General features: G+C 37.7%; 1 protein-coding gene across 1 annotated transcript in view; it reads right to left on the bottom strand.

The window, feature by feature from the left end:
- Cntn5 (contactin 5) overlaps positions 1 to 17,626 on the bottom strand; it is a 1,188,481-nt gene that overhangs the window by 917,651 nt on the left and 253,204 nt on the right. The window contains exon 2 of the mRNA XM_087905876.1: positions 3,908 to 4,044. The gene's annotated coding sequence lies outside the window, so the exon portion shown is untranslated. The remainder of the gene's footprint in view (positions 1 to 3,907; positions 4,045 to 17,626) is intronic.

The raw sequence follows: 17,626 nt of genomic DNA, 5'->3' as shown, positions 1-17,626 counted from the left end.
ACATTGCCATCAAAACCTACTACAGAACATTCATTTTGAATTTTGCCATTCAAAACAATCTTTCTGAGCATTAAAGGGTATTGAAAAGTTTTGCAGAATTGAAGTGTAAGTATTTCCGATTAAAAATGTGTGTGTACATGTGTGTATGCACACACATCCTTGCAAGCACGCATGCACGTGCCCATGGCCAGAAAACGCCTATGGAAACCAGCTGTCTCCTTTAACCATGTGATTTCTAGAGACTTAACCCAGGTCATCAGACTTGGCTACAAGTACCTTAATCCCCTCAGGCATATTGTTGACCCTTGTCAATAATATTCTTCCATTTCAATAGTACCTTGCACATAATATCCACATTATTTATCTAGAGCTTTTATTAACTGATTAGATTTCATACCTTACACAAGAAAAGGAAATACCTTCACACTAACTATAGTGATTGTATGCGGCCAACTTACAGCTGTGTCCCATCATGTTTCAAAAAACTTTTGTTCCATAAAGCTCAGCACTCTCGGTCAGGTCATCACACCGAATTCCCGGCTCCTTCTTTTAAGTAAACCCCACTTTCTTTCCACCCTTAAGAAGCTCGGCTGAGAAGCATTCATTCCCCAAAGTAGCTGAGGTGAACAGGATGGGAGTCAAACTAAGAACAACTTCGTGGCCTGCACCCTTCCTCCTCTATAACAACAAAAAAGAGATAAACTCTGACTGCCATTGTATTACCTTCATGCTAAGAAACACTTCACATCAACTGACTAGTAACTTGGGGAAGAATTTTGAGTTGAACTATACAGACAATTTTACATGCTTCATATAGTACATTTCAGATAAAAATACTTCAAAGCACAATTTTTATGAAACAATCTTTAAGTATAGTTAAAAGCAAATAATTACATTTTACAAAATGCAAAATATGGATCACTTCATCCTAACCCTACAAATGGATGGCAATGTTAGTGCTGTATACCTTTTGTGTAGGGAACCCAGCCCTCTCTCACCTGACAATCAAGAGTTGCAGGCCCTACTTATTCTTGGTGCATGTCTATGGAAGAATATTGTGGTCTCCAAAATTGCTTATACATTCTGATATTCACTCTGACAGTTTCCATAGATTTGCCTTTAAATTTCATATTTCAGGAATGAGTTATATACTATGAACACATTCACAAGGAACAATGATATTTGCACAGACAAAACACATTCAATGAGTAAATACATGTGAGTGACTTCTTCCAAAAATCTTATGCAATTTTTAAAAACGTTACTAATAAAATTTAAATTCCTTAGTTCTGGAATTCAGAGCACCTTGTACTCCCCTATTTTCAGACACTGCACCTCCAGCAGCATGCAGTAACGCCCAGTTTATTTTCATGAGGTAATGAACAATCCTGCCAATTCTGAAAATCTATAACCTCAGAGCTCTAGGGACCTCTCCCTAATGGAAGGAACTTTTTTTCTTGGGCCTGGGCCAATGACTGCTGGAGACAGTTGTGTAAGTTATTGAGGGAAGTGTTTTATTCTCAGTGGCTGAACTTAGGACCCCTTTTAATATGTGTCGCCTCTTATAATGGCTTAGTTGGTATGTCGAGATGAACTGCCAATGAGTCCCCTGAATGTTGTTAGTGGTTGCAGAGACAGACGACATGTGAGTCCGTGAATGCAGCAGACTTTATTTAATGTGACGCTGTCACCCAGGCTCATCAAATTCATCAATTCTAATTCACTTATGCCTCTTTGGAGTGTTCAGTCCAACTCATCTGTTCAGATTGTTTTCATTCTACCGATGTGCTTTTCAATTAGTTGCTCGGAACGGTAATAAAAATGACATGGCCAGAGCGTACTCCCTGTACTCTGCAAGCCAAGAGCCACAGCTTCCCTGTTCAGTGACTGGACCTCCATGTCCTCATTCTCAAAAGTCAATTTAATAAGATGCCAACAAAATCCTCTCACCAAACTGTGATTAGAGTTCTGTTGAACTCCACAAATTGAATACATTAGGGTTGACTCCTGAGGCAATGTACCAGGTCACAGCGGGTCAAGACCCTCACCATCTCGTTTCCATTGCTAATGTGAGCGGTGTGTATTTAGATTCCATCTTTACCCACGTATCAGTGAGCGCTGGGCTCCCTCTCACACCACGGCAGCTGAGTTGGGTGCTGTTGCTTTTTCCCCCTGAACTTGACAAACACCATATATTATTTATTTCTTCCCCTTGCTAAGCTGAACTAAAGAGTCAGGATACAATTTAGTGGTCTTAGGTATTTCAGAAGTAGAAATTTTAAAATGGATTTTGATTTATGAAAATGTTCCTATGCTTAAACAAAGCAAAATGATACACAAGATATAACACCTTTCCATTCTATTTACAGACAGAATAGAGATCACTGAAATAGTTAACTATTTTGTTTTTGTTGCATATTCTCAGATAATTATTACATCTCTTAAAGGCTCAATTATGATGATTGTCTTTAAGTCTTTCCAATGTTGTAATGAAATGATGTGCTAATTTGTGGGAAAGTTACGTCCCTGGCCCCATGGTTTGTCGAGTTCTGTCAGAAACATCAAGTCACCTTCCCTGTCCTTTCTTCTTCAATTTTCTATTTACTTACCTATTTTTTGAAATGATAAAAGTCATGGTTGCTTTACTTGACAGATTTAATTGATGGATACCTCATCTAGTTAGGATCTTTAATCAACAGAAGAACTGTTATAGTTTAACAGAATTCGTGAAAGCTTCAAGAAATATAAACTTTTGAGAATTTGCATGTGTCTGCAAGATGAGGGCTACCTGCCTGGATCACACATCGTCATCCTGCACTGTCCTATAGACTGTTCCCAAGCATTGTCACCTCCTCATGTGGAGTCTGCCTGTAAAACTCTGAACCCACAGGATAGACTGGGGAGATAATCTCTAGTATTTTGAATCAATTTAATCATTAGAGAATTGAAACCTTTAAATTAGTTTCATATGATGCCTGTTTTATAAACAATAATACAATAATAATTCATTCTTAATTACTTTTAAATTTTCTATACTGGTTATACATATGTATATATAGGCATATATATACCTATTCACACACATACTCATTCATATACTCATTCATATATATATGAATCATCATTCAATTATTGACGTGGAGCATTCCAGTAAATTTGGTTCGAAATAGTCTATTGGTGCCTACTTAGTTATGGGTATTATACATATGTTTATTCATGTATTTTAAATAGTGTAGGAGTGTCCTACTTTAAGGACAATCACTAAGTTAAACATTGAATAATTTTACAGTAAACAAGTATAGTTAATAGCTAGAAACATGTGTTGTTGGGTGCTGAGCAAACAATGCAGCACTCTTGAACAAACAACACAGTCGCATCCTTGTACAGGAGATGCCTGGCTCATGCTTGGTGAGGATACCGCCCGCTCTCTGTGACCTCCTGCTCACTTAACTTAATCATTATCTTCAACAAACAACCGACAAGTACAAAATGCACCTGCCAGAAAGTCAGACAATGACTGGGAAGATCGCATGATTCTGGACTACACAGTATTCTCCTGACTGTGGCCAGCTCTGTAGGGCTACCCTTTTCTGCCTGCCATGCTCATGCAAACCAAAATCCAAAATGAAAACACTGTGTTTTTGACTGCAATATTTCTGTAATATCCTAGTGCTTACTTTTACTCAAAGTATTTTTACTTCAAACACAAAGCACCCCCTTGACTGGCATCAGTGCTCAGTTTCCTGAGGCAGTACCAGGAAGGAGGACCAGCTGAAACTACACGTGCCTTTCCTTCACTGGTGTTTCAGTCGAAGCTGAAATGACCCACAGCTCTTCTGCTCTGGGTTTCCAGTCGACACTTTTTTTTTTCAACAAAAATGTTTCAGAGAGAAAATAACAGTCGTACCTGTTCTCTGAATCAGGGTCCAAATCACACTCTCCAAAAGGCGGCAGTCTCTGTAAAGTAAACCTTTCGTGGTAGTCACACAGAAACGAGGCGCAGCAGGACTTGAGTGGCAGTAAATAGCGATCTTCCAAAAATACCTGTTAAGAAAGTGTTGTGAATGTGAATAAAAAAGCCTCCGCTGCAATGCTGTCATTTAACCCGAGCCCATTATTTTTATTAAATATTGCAAGCATTGGCTCTGTTTAATGATACTTGGAATCTCAATATTTACTCATACACACAAATGAAGATGCTGGCTTTTATCTGAGCTGAACTTTCTTACATGGTTACAATAGTTAAGGAACCATTCACCACATCACTTTATATCAGCATTTTCTCAATTCCTTAGTTTTTAAGAGATACTTTATATTTTATGCTATCCCAAGTATTTGTGAAATTTTATTTGATGTTTTATTTAAGGGTTTTAAAATCAAATAGGCCATTTACAGCTATCTGAATCATTATGTCCTTGGTCCTTAGGTGACCTAGTAGGAATTTATATATTTGAGGATGTCTCCATTTTATGTAATTTAGGTGAAGTTCATGGTTTAGTAGAATTCTCCATTTAATGAAATGGTTTTTGTTTATATAATATGTTTTTGATAGACCATTTAGAGTGTTTTGAGATCTGTAATCCACAGTCAGGGGGAACTGATGTGCTATTTTGAAACCAAATAGCAGCAGCCCAGAGACACAGGTAGGGCTTCCATCACAGCTGTTGGTTTAAGTCAATGAGGAAACACTCCAATTTGCAGGCTGTCCTCCAGGAGGAAGCACACCTCACTCGGAGGCTCTTCAGCCGTATGTTGCCCTCAGACTTCCTGCTTTCGGCTGCTCGGCCATGGCCCACCTCTATGAAAGAGGCCTGCTTTATTCATTCGACTGACTAGCACATTAGCCTCACCTAGAAACCCTTCCGTGTCACACTCAGAAAAATCACAGGTCTGAGAGCCTTCGGGGAACACAAGTTAACCATCATGTTTCTTACAGTTGCACACTCCTTCAACTCTACACAAGTACATTTACATAAAACATAACTATGTTCCACAATGGTCACGGCTGGTTTCATGCTTTGTTTTTTTTTGTTGTTGTTGTTGCTGTTGTTATTTTTTGTTTGTTTGTTTTGTTTTCATTTTTGAGACAAGGTTTCTCTGTGTAGCTTTAAAGTCTGTCCTGGAACTAGCTCTTGTAGGGCAGGCTAGTCTTTAACTCACAGGGATCCACCTGCCTCTGCCTCCTGAGTTCTGGTATTAAGGGTGTGCACCGTCACTGCCTGGAGACTGCCTTCATTTTTATACCCAGAATGTGTTCCTTCCTCATTGCTATGTCACACACTTACAGATCCACTTGCCCCCCCACCATCCCTCCCACCCACCCGGTATCTTAGTACGTTTTTGAGACCTGCCTTTTTGAATTCTTACTTCATTTGTTTCCTAGACAGTTCAGAACCTCCACAAAACATTATAGATTCCAGATTGATACAATTTTCCCTGGGTGTTCTCCAAGAAGATACAAAATAAACACAGCTAACCACAGCCAGGAAGCACGTGCTCTGGCTTCCCTGACACTTCTGGAAGACACAGTCACAGTCCTCAGCTCCTCTTGCTGTTCTGCTGCCTCCCACTGGGCATGAGCCCACCATCTTCCCACAACTGTGACGCGCAGATCGGATAGCCCCCTCAGGCTTCTCATTCTTCCTCTCTTCACTTATTGTCCAGATCATACTGATTGAACCTCTGTCGACCTCAGGTCTATTTCTACCCCTTTCCCATCCTGCTGTGCTCTAGGAGGGCATTTTCACACTTGCCATTGACTCCATCATGCTACAACCAGAATGACATCACAGATGGCCAATCAGAGAACAGGAGGAGGGGTTCCAATGCTTCCTTGTATGAACTTTTATTTATGTGTACTCATGAAGCAAATCCATTTAATCTATTTCTTGAATCTCCATTATGTTCTATGCTATGTACTGAAATCTGAGGACTAAAGAAGGCAAGAATGCAGGAAATAATCATTTTATGAATTAGTGACTCGGTGAGATAGCAGAACCTTCAGCCAGTTCTAATACTGTGTGACGAGTTCTGTAACAGTGGTCCTGTCAGGTGATATGACTTCACAAGATCCCTCCCAGCCTACTACCGTGTCACCAAAAAAGACGGTCTTCAAAAACAAATTCTAAAGAGAAAAAAGAAACAAACCAAAGTATATATGGTCACAGTTATATACAGAGAGATGAACTAAGTTACATGTTCTTGAATGTCTGATGCATTAAAAAATTAAAATCATCCCTGAAAGCAATGCTAATTATAATACTATTTTTCAGATTTCTGTTAAGTGGCCATAGCTTGCAAAGCACATCCAGCTCTATTAAGGCAGGTAAGCAGAAACCCACCATGACTCAGTAGATAAGGGGTGTTTGCTTCAGAGGGATTATCACACCTAGAGCATTGCGGAGTGTCTGTGTTGTAGTCTGGAATAGCCCCATCCATCCCTTCCTCTGTAGAAGCAGGGTATATAATCCACCATTTATGAATGGACACCATCGATTATACACTGAGCACAAGACTGTTCGGATATTCAACTTATGTCAAATATTCTCATCTATCTTCCCAAGGATATTCACAGCCTTAAGTGTTGATTATCCATGGTTAACCATCTCTTATGAGCAGTCAGGTTTTAATGACACCAGGTGGACCATCGCGTTTCCAGATTAACTACCTCCACTCATACGATTTCTCTCCCATCCTGCTGCCACCTGTTTGGTACCAAACCTGCCTGCTCAGCTGTGGAAATTGACAGCTGGTTCTTCAGTGGGGAGTGATGGAAACAGAAGTCAGGTGAAAACGGCTCATTAGCAATGAAATGGAAAAATCTGCAGACTTCCCTAAGGACATCTTGGGTGATGTGTCTGTCTCCTAAAATTACCCAACGGAGACTTAATTATAAAAATAAAATAGCAATTTTCAATAGTTTTAGAGGTTCATATGATGTGATTACATCATATTTAATACAGAGATTTATGTTTTACTCAGGTGACAGTTTTATTTTGATATGAGTTTTCACATAAAGGCTGAAGATAAAATCCTCTAATAGATAGATTGCTTGGCTTTTAGAGGGTGATGCAAGAGGAAGTAACCTAGACTGGCAAGTCATCTTGTGGGACTCAAGTCATACAGAGAATGTATGAAGTCCCACAGTTCCTTTAACTACAGTCTTCAGCAACACAACAAGAGAAGAGACACTAAAGCCCATGACAACTTGATCATGTTTATAGACATTGTTATGTCCCATTTTCTTCTGGTATATTAACAGTTACTAATAGGATGCTTATCTAAAATATTTTTCACTTCTGTGGACTTTTAAACTGTTTAAGCCTCTTTTGTACTAGAATACTTGAATTATCAATAGATGCAAAGCTTTAGACTTGGGCTTTATTATTATTATTTTATAGATTTATTTCTAGTATTTAATGGGGGATACACGCATCAGGATGTATGTGTGTGTCATCAGAGGACAGCTTGCTGTGGTCAGTTCTCTCCTACCATGTGGGATCAGGGGATCAGGGTTTTCAGACTTGTTGGATTATACCATTACACATTCACCACTTTGCCAGAAATTGAAACAAAAATATGATGCTTTTATAAACAATACATAGAGGGTAAATGTCATAGGATCAGAAATTAGGTTTGGACAAGGTCTTTACATCTGCTACAAAGTACTGGCAGTTAAACCATTCACAGATAAAAGTTCTTATAGTAAGCAGATTGTCATGAAATATTTCCCAACTATCAAATTACAAAGATAAACTACACTTAATAAACGTCATTGGTAGGTTGGTGTGTAGGGGTACATGTCTGAAATCCCAGCACTCTGGAGGTAGAAAGAGGAGAATTGCCATAAGTTTGAATCCAGCTTGGTCTACATAGCAAATTCCAGGCCAGCAAGGATTATCGAGTGAGAGGCTGACTCAAAGGTCAACCAACCAAACAAACAACCAAACAACCAAACAACGACCCAAACAAAATCGTATTTGTGACATACAAATCATAGCACTACAAACAGCATGTGAAAGAAGTTTCATACATGCAAAAGCAACCAAAGAAGAACAGTGCTCAGCAGCTTATGTAGAGCGAATGGCCTTCTCTTCTTCAGACAGTGCCTATTGCAGCATGTTCTTATGTTAGAAACATGGATACAAGAATAAACCTGAACCAAACCAGCAGAGTTCTAAAAATAAACCTTTCTACAGGCTCTTTGGCCCTTGTTATCTTGACTCCTTTCTCACACATTTGTACTTTCTTTTGAACTTGTTCATTGCCTGGTGACCCAGGGTGTTGCCATTAGTGACAGTCACACTGGTAGGTCTGTCACTATAAGTTGCAAATTCTATTCAACTTCAAGATAAGTGGAATTTTCTCATATAATCCTTCTTGGCATCCTCAGTGGGGAAGGTCAGAGGGCTGTGCACAGTGGATACCCAAGCCAAGAATGAACATGCTGTTGAAACATTTTATTCACAATACCATGAACTCCTAGACCATCCTTGTTACTACCGTGTGTCACCCTTTACCACATATAATTTCTGTTTGGGGAAAAAAATCGAAACATAAGCTTTTTTTCCCCAGAAAACCAATGTCACAGAACAAAGCTGCCTTGGGGTCCAGCAAATCCCTTTACAAGAGAGGGAGCAGGTTGCAATGAGGTTTTCTCAGACTTTGTTCTCTGCAGAGTGCAAGTCTGTGCGGGCATCGGGGCTGGCAAAGGTGTTTCCTGCCTTCCCCCTACAGGCACCGCAGCTGTGAGCACTTCGGTGTCCAGGCAGAAATGGCAGGCGGGTACTAGTAATGAGATAACACTCGCAGAAAGTGGGCCAGCGTCCTGGCAGCATGCCAGGGTGGAGAGTCGTTTGCTTCTGGGCTTTTGGGAGCTGGGTTGCTGCTGTCACCATCCTCTTCAATTGCTCCTAACTGGGCTGGGGATTTCCCTCACATCATCGGATAAATCGGTACTTCTTGACTCTGTTAGAAAGAGGAACTTTGAAAAGTGGAGACTAATTGGACTGCTTTGGCTGTTATGATTTAGATTTCTGTAATTCATAAAGATATACATGTGGGAGGAAATCATTTGAATTAAAATTTATTTTCTAATCTCCTCCTGCAGAATTATCATTCCTCAGGAACTGGAATATATTTGAAAATTTTCAAATGCAGATGTACATAAGTATGCATTTTTAACTCTATATGTTACATTAAAAACTTCAAAATATATCAGAATGATCATATTTAAGAAATTCTTCCAATCTAGGAAATGAAAGAACAATTCAGAAAAATGTGAAGAGGACTTCATTATCTCTCTCTTTCCCAGGCCCCTGGTATGAATTTGGCCCTGGCCATACGGGCTAAAAGGAGTGTGGATGATGCCTTTCTTCAGGATGGGCACCAGAGGTTTGAATATTGCAAGCTGCCTGACAGCATCAGTGGCTTCCTGATGTACAGGAGGCATCAGCTTTTATCTCAGGAGGTGGTTTACTAATCAGTTTGTCAACAGCTCGAGAAGGACGTCAGTGGCCTTGGAGCAAAACTTTTACAATCTTTTTTTCTTCTTTCAGAATATCAGCCACCATCAGGAACTAACCCTAACCCTGCTAAAATCTGCTTTAATATGCAGTTAAAATAATAGATAAAGGGGGTTTGCTTTAAAAATTCATTATTTAGGTTCACACAAACACAGACCCACAGACAAATGGGCACACACAGATACAAACACACACACATATGCACACACACACCTTTCTCTAAGATGCCCAAGATATTATACTTTTTACAATGTGCATTGTATTAGCAAAACTTTTTACTGACATTTCCAGAAGCTTTATAATGGAAAGAAATGAGGGAGGGTGCAAGTGTGTGTGTGTGTGTGTGTGTGTGTGTGTGTGTGTGTGAGTGTGAGTGTGCATGTGAATGTCTGTCTGTGTGTGTGTGTCTGTGTGTGTATGTGTGTGAGTGTGCATGTGAGTGTCTGTCTGTGTGTCTGTGTGTGAGTGTGTGTGTGAGTGTGTGTGTGAGTGTGTGTGTGTGAGTGTGTGTGTGTGTGTGTGTGTGTGTGAGTGTGTGTGTGTGAGGGACTGGTGGTGGAAGAAGGGACCAAGGAAGGGACATCATTAAAACAACCAAAGGATGAAATGCCCTTTATGTAACAATTAGGAAGAATGAAAGGAAGAGGATAGTTACATTTAAATATATTCACTGTATGTTTTCTCTTTAAGTGCATTGTTATAAATTATTTACTATTTTCTTGAAATCAGTTTAAATAAAGCTAAATTATGTGATATATTATATATACATATATACATAATTATATATTATGTATAATTAAAAATCTAAAATTATAAATTCCATATTGTAGATACTCCCCATATATGTATGCATGTACTTTTCACATATATATGAAAGAAGATCACTAGTGCCATCTCTCGCCTCTGTCACCAGCCTTTTAGGAGTTAGCTTCTGTTTGTCCACCTAACCACCCATGAACAAGGACATCTCACGCACCTCACACCCAAACTGTTTACATGTAGCCTGCAACTTCTACTCTTTGGGTATTGTTTTCTTTTTCTGTGCCCTCTTCATATACTATGTCAAAAGCAAAACCATACAAAACTAAATACAAAACCTTCATTTTGCCTCACTTTGTCCTTTGAATTGTCTGCTAATTTGTTCAAGAGTTATTATTTCTGGTCTTCTGACTCAGAATTAGGACCCAATTCTAGCCTTCTTTTCTGCCTCCAATTCTGAGTTCAACGTGGCAATTTTCTCAAACAAGAAGGTAGCAGTGGTCTCCCAATCCTACTCCTGCCCCTCCATCTCTAACTAGCCTTGTGCTGGAATGTAACCTCTTCATAACCTCCTACATACAAGTCTACAGTGCCAAACTGAACACGAGCATTTGAGGACCTCTTTTTCCTGAAAAGAGAGTTGTTTCAGTGCTAACCATTCTTTGCACATTTGAGCTTCTGTCGAAGTTCTGAAGCTAGAATAAATTAGTGAGTTGGTATGTTGATCTTAAAATTTACGATTCGAGTACAAAGTTAATAAAAATATCTTGATAACAAGAATGTGAAGACGTATGTAGAATTATCAGGCATTCACCTGAGAATGGTGGTAATGATGCACAGATTTACTTGTAATCTGTTCTTGCTACTGACTTAGACCTTGACTTCACTTATGGTTGCTGAAGATTATTTGGTTCAAATTTGACTTCTTACTATTAATTTACTTTCTTTGAAGCATATCAGCAGGGGGGGAAAAGCAAAAATGCTGGAGACTTTTTCTCATTTCCCAGAAGCCAGGGGTTTTATGTCTGAAAGCTGAGTACTCTCACCTCAGGCACCTCTGATTCCTTCTGAGCCCATTCCACGAAGACCATCTTTTGTGCAACCTCCTAGAAGAATGACCATTTTTACTACAGTCTCACTTCCACCTTTTTAACAGAAGACATCATAGCTCCATGGTTCTAACTCTCATTTTGTTGCTTTGTAAACCCCATAAAATAATTGCTCTGAATTCCACCTCCACTATTCAACATTGAGTTTGTGAGTGGACCAGTCTGTAATAGTCATCAAAAGTTCATTTAATCTTGTTGAATATGCTTAGGATCTCATAGTATATGCCTTAATCCAAAGCAGGACAGACACAATGCAAGGACATGGCATCTCTGCCTTATACAAAATTTGCTAAGGCAGACAGAGTAAGCTCATGTACAGCTACATGACAGAATTTGGTTTGTTTGTTTGTTTGTTTGTTTGTTTTGAGACAGGGTCTCTCTATTATGTAGCTCTGGTTGTCATAGAACCTGGCTGTCCTAGAACCTCTTCTAGAACATACTGGCCTCACATTCACAGAGTTCACCTATCTCTGCTTCCAGAATTCTGGGATTAAAGCCCTATACCACCAAGCAAGACAGAAAGTAACTTCTGAATGACATAGACGTCTGTATCTCATGTAGGCAAGATATTATTTCCTGTGGCTCTTAATGAAGTGATACACTACTATGTCTATGAGAAGTTCACAAAGAACACAGTGCTGTGATCTCTAACACTAATGGGAATTAACCTCAAATGATACAAGACCGGTGAGATGGTCAACAGGCTTTCACGTGGTGAAAGGAGAGAACCAAATCCTATGGGTTGTCCTCTGACATATGGTGGTTCATAGCCTCACAGAGTATAAAAAGTATAAATGTATAAATAAACAGACTCACCTTTGCAAAAGAGGATATCTAAGTTATTTATCACAATACAAAATACACAAGTAAGCACTTGCATGATTTTTCAAAATAAGGCGTGATGTCTTTAATCTTGGTGCTTTGCAGTGAATTTTTCCTTTTAGAATGTCACTCCCTTGCAATTTTTGAGAAAGTATGTATGCTACCATTATATAACATTCAATTGAATCCTGATTTTTATTTGTAGGAATGATATAAGGCACGTCTTTGAAATTCACTGAGATTTATTTACTAGATTTCATATAACATATTTCACTTGTGAAGAGTAGTCAATCAAAGCATGAATTGGCAGACACTTGACATTTCACTCCTGGTTAAAATAGAATATTATTCAACAGTCACGTGTTATGCTATCTGTAGATGTACTTTAGGCATTGTGAAGACTTACACAGAATTTGGAAAATTACATTTATGCATTGCTAATAAGTCTAGGAACTATGTTCAGGTATATAAGATAAAAAACAATATTTCTCAATCATTCTGTGCAGATTTTAGAACTATCAGAGAGTGGTAGATACTAGTATTATTTATATTTATGTGGACTATAAATTGAGCTCATTATTTCATGAATGTATAGATACAACCTCCAAATTATGTTCAAAATAGCTTAAACCTGAGAAATTTGATCATTAATTCTATGTCTAATGCATTTACTACTGTATATATCTTGATAAAGATGTTGCTGCTCATTAATAATTAACAGAAAACTCATAAGGCAACATGATTACCTAAACCATTTTGACGTGTACTCCAATAACTATAATTTCTCAATTGCTCAGATATCATCTCCAGAGATAATGCTATGCATTATAAACAAATGAGCTTCTGATGAAAGCTATGCCATTATAGACAGAATCTACTCTGTCCCTGACCCAGGTTCTAGTTAGTACAGAAGCCAGCCCTTCTCAAATGGAGGCCCCATTTTTTCTGTGTTCTCCCTGTTCTCAGGCCTGTGTGGAGAAGCAGTTGCTTAGCTTATCTGGTTGTGGAGATTGAGTCCAGGGTCCCGTGGACACTCTGAAGGCAAACTTTCTCTGAGTTTCACCTATATCCCTGGATGTTCTAAAGAAGAGGCCTTGCATTGCACCCAGGTTCCTCTTGCCTCTTCTTCCCCAGTGCTGGGATAATGGGCATCTACCTCTTGGTCTATAGAAGATTATGCTAAATATAATGACAGCACAAAGGAAAACATCCAATTTTCCTAATATCAAAATACTATTATGCGAAACTCATAAAACATTTTATAAGGCTCTGTATTTACTAAATACCTGAAAACAAACCCTAAACCCAACACTAAGTTATATTTATTCTTCTTGGAAAAACCCAAATGAGAGTGTTTACATTTAAAAAAAACAAGTGCCCAAGAGAAGCCTTAGACCTAAAAATGGCCAGAAAATGTTTATGTTAGGAGTTCTTTAGTCACCTCAAGAAAAAACAAAGCAATAAAACAAAAACTAATGTAGTTGAGGAATTTTTTTTTATACATGAAGGCATATAGAAGCAACTATTTATTCACGAAATCTTATAATTCTGTGTTTACTCAGCCGAACCACACCATGGTCTATTTGAAAAGCCTTACAGCGTTTGTCTGGGATGGAGGTCCACTTTCTTCTCAGTATCTAGATGATGCTAAGTTGTTTCTCTCTATTAACCATTTTATGGTAACAGTGCATCCCTGGAATAAGGATGTGATAATGACATTATAGGAAAACTAAATACAATTAGAGAATGGAGCTTCCTTTATATAGATATAAAATTACCATGTTTAGCAAGCTCACTGTTCAGATACATGATATATCATGACTCAATGAGAGCAATGCTAATTGTATTTGCTACTTAAGCCTAATCGACTTGTTATATAATTAGAACACAAGAGGAAAACAGGTCTATCTTTATCTTAATATATTCAGAAAAATGACTGACATAGTTCCACAAAGAACAACCATATAAATTGTGATATATTTATACAAAACAGAAGTAGAGACTATGGAAATATCCAATTGGATTCATGAATCTCAAAATTCTTAAAAGCGTTTAAAGAGAAAGTGTCTTATGCAATACCTCATATTTTACTATTCTATTTATATCAGTTCAAAGCCAGACATAATTACCTGCATTATATTGGACAGCTGTTGGTTATCTTGTTATACCTGCCCTTAAAGTTATGAAAATATTAGATATTTTAGGTGATATGGTTGCTACAGAAGTATATATATATATTTAAAACTTATTTTAATGTAAAGTTATTTAGAATATAAATGCATATAATGTACTTAAATATAAATAAATAAAATGTCAGATATATTATGAACATTTTCCAGTGTAACAATTGAAATGAATGATAATTAATTCTATGACTAGGCATTTAGAATATCTTATTGGATATCTATTCTTATCAACTTTTAAAAGATTTTGAATAGTATTCTGTACAGCTGGACCTACACATAAATCTTTGTCTTCTCTCTCCTCAATATCAAAATCACCCAGCTGAGGTCAGACATAGCAACCTGGGTGTTGTTCTGAAGAGGGGCACTCCCTAATGTCCCCCATGATCTGAACTTGCCCTCTGTTGGCTGTCCCTACCCAGGGTTCATGACAAGAGAGGAGAAGGAAAGGGGCCTCAGTTTGAGAAGGGCTGACTTGTCCCTTCTAATTAGAACCTGAAACATGGAAATAACAGATTCTACTCATGATGTTGCAGCTCTCATTGAAAGTTGATTTATCATTCATGACATTTTCTTGGGGGTTGATATCTGAACAATTGAGAAATTATAATTATTATGGCACACATTGCCAAATTGGTTTAGGTAATTACTATGTTGCCTTATGATTCTTCTGTTAATTATTAATCAGCAGCAGTGTCTTTCTCTAGATACATTTAGTAAATACACATATGTATGCAGTCATACATCTGAAGTATAATTAACATTAATCAACTTGCTCAGATTTGAGCTATTTTGATCATGATTTGAAAGTTGTATCTATATAACCATGAAATAATCAGTTCAACTAATACTCTATGAAAATTTCACCTTATGTGTTTTTAATTATTTCCTGTATAGCCTTACTAAGTAACTGAGAATCTATTATGGATTACTTTGCATTTACTGACTCTTTATATAATTGAATCCGACATTATGTTCTTTTTGCTTGAAACCCAGAACAAAGATTTTGAGAAAAACATGTGAATTTATAGCTAATTTCTCATTATTTACAAACAGTCTTGCATACAGCAATTGTTTATTAATATATAAAATAACTGCCTACAGTTGGAAAAATTAGATCCTTCATACATGCATGTATGCGATTTGTTTTACGACTTTGCAGGAGTAACTCATGTATTAAACTGGAAATATTTAAAGAATTTTGAGAATAATTTGGAGTTTCATTACTAACAGTCACTTAACCAACACCCTAAAAATTTGAAATACAAAAAGCCAATTTGATCTCTGTTTTTTAGGATATTTTCTGGGACTTGGTGTAAGTAGACAGCATTGAAACAGGAGCAGCAGTATTGATACAAAGAAACTGGCATACCAATTGTGATTGACAGGCATACCAGGGTTAACAAAGCATGGCTACTCCTGTCTGCTGTGTTCCAGAGAGTTACATATTAGTCCAGTTTCAGGACTACAAAAGCACACAGGAGAACTAGAGATGTTCCTACGGCAGCATGGGCAGGATACAGAGAGCCCTCGAGAAATTGGAGTCTACAGCCTGGAGAACCACTGCTGGCTGTCCAGCTCTTTACTGGAACCTAGAAAAGACATGTCGAGTGGAGTCAGGACTGTGATGGAAGACTATACTTGAAGAGTAAACCAACACCTATGTGGTGGTCCACTTGACAAAGCTCTGGAGGAATTGATGTGAACCAGGAAAAAACACAACATTTTTAGTTATAACACAGAATCTAGAATCTCAATGTATTTATGATTTAAATATTCAGCATGCCCCACCTCTATGCATTTAAAGAAATAAGGAAATGTGACTGACAAAAAGTGATATAATAGTTAATACAAAGATGCATAAATGAATGTGTCTTACTCTAAAAGACTTTCATTTTATCCCCCACTAACATTAAGGAAAAAAAATCTAGGTAGCTGATGAATGATGGAGTTTTCTAACAATTAATTGTTATACCTTCAAAAACATATCTGCACGTTAGAATGGGAAAGTTTAATATGTGGCTATATTAACAAATCATTGGTGTGTTTAAAATCAAACCCAATGTCACCGAAGATATTTGTGAAATTGAGGACAACTCAATACCAAATGTGCAAAGCGGGGCTCAAAATGAAGATCGCATATGGAAGAAACGTAGAGCAATGAGCTCATGCAGAGTGGCTACGTCCTCTCAGGAGAAACACAGAGTGCAGAAGGGCATACTCAGAGCAAAATCAATACTCAAAGAGATGATGAATGGATGTTTTCTCTGTTGTTACTTCCATTCACTCTGCAGAAGATAATTGCGTTCTTGACTTCCTTTACTTGTGGTACATTTTTGTTTTCTATTTCTACAAGATCACGGTTGGTTATCATTAATTGTAGTACAGTTAGGCTCAGACTTCGATTACCAAAGAAATAAAAAATAAAGAAAAATCAGGTCTACCCAAGGTCTTACAAGATTTTGGAACTTAAAATTTTACTTTATCAGACTAAAGCTGAGCACAATGAGATTTGTAAGAAGTTCTCAAGACATCCCAACTAAGGAGAGTTTATTTATATTTTTATACCTTTTTATTTTATTTTGAGATTATAACAATGACATTCTTACCAGTGGACAACACTGGTTTTCCCTAACAATGACATTCTTACCAGTGGACAACACTGGTTTTCTATCTACAATGAGAAAATAAAATGTCCAGTTGTTTCTCTGCTTTGTCTACTTTAATGTAATCTACTCAACAGCCCTTTAGTTGCATGTTGCTCTGAGTCATTCTGAAACTGTAGAAGAATAAAGGAAATATGTAGTTCTGATGGAGTTAGATATTTGGATTTATGATTGGTTCTAAACGGAAACAGAAGACAACGCCAGCAGAGGAAGGGTGCCTTCGCTGTTCTCCTTTATCTTGACAGCAAATTAGGTTTTCATTTGAATGTTGCTTTCTTTCAGAAGACTTTGATGCATTTTAAGTTGATGCAGCCGTGCATGTTATTAAAGCTGGGAATCATAAATTATTCCTTAAATCACCGAGTCTTGGGAAAACAGAAAGCCAGTGAATGACATTCCACTTGAATATTGATTTGGTTTCTGTGAAGCCTACACTGGTTCTGGCCTGTTTGGCTCCAGCAGGTCTAAATGCTTTCTAATTTGTTTGAAAATTGCGTGAAAATATCCCCATGGCCCTCTTGTAAAATATGACAGGCTGACATTTTCTTTAATTACAAGACCCA

The sequence above is a fragment of the Myodes glareolus genome, chromosome 4, assembly GCF_982192425.1.
Source record: "Myodes glareolus chromosome 4, mMyoGla1.1, whole genome shotgun sequence".
NCBI lineage: Eukaryota > Metazoa > Chordata > Mammalia > Rodentia > Cricetidae > Myodes > Myodes glareolus.
Note: the sequence above shows the minus strand (reverse complement) of the source record. Positions and strands in the feature narration are given on the sequence as shown.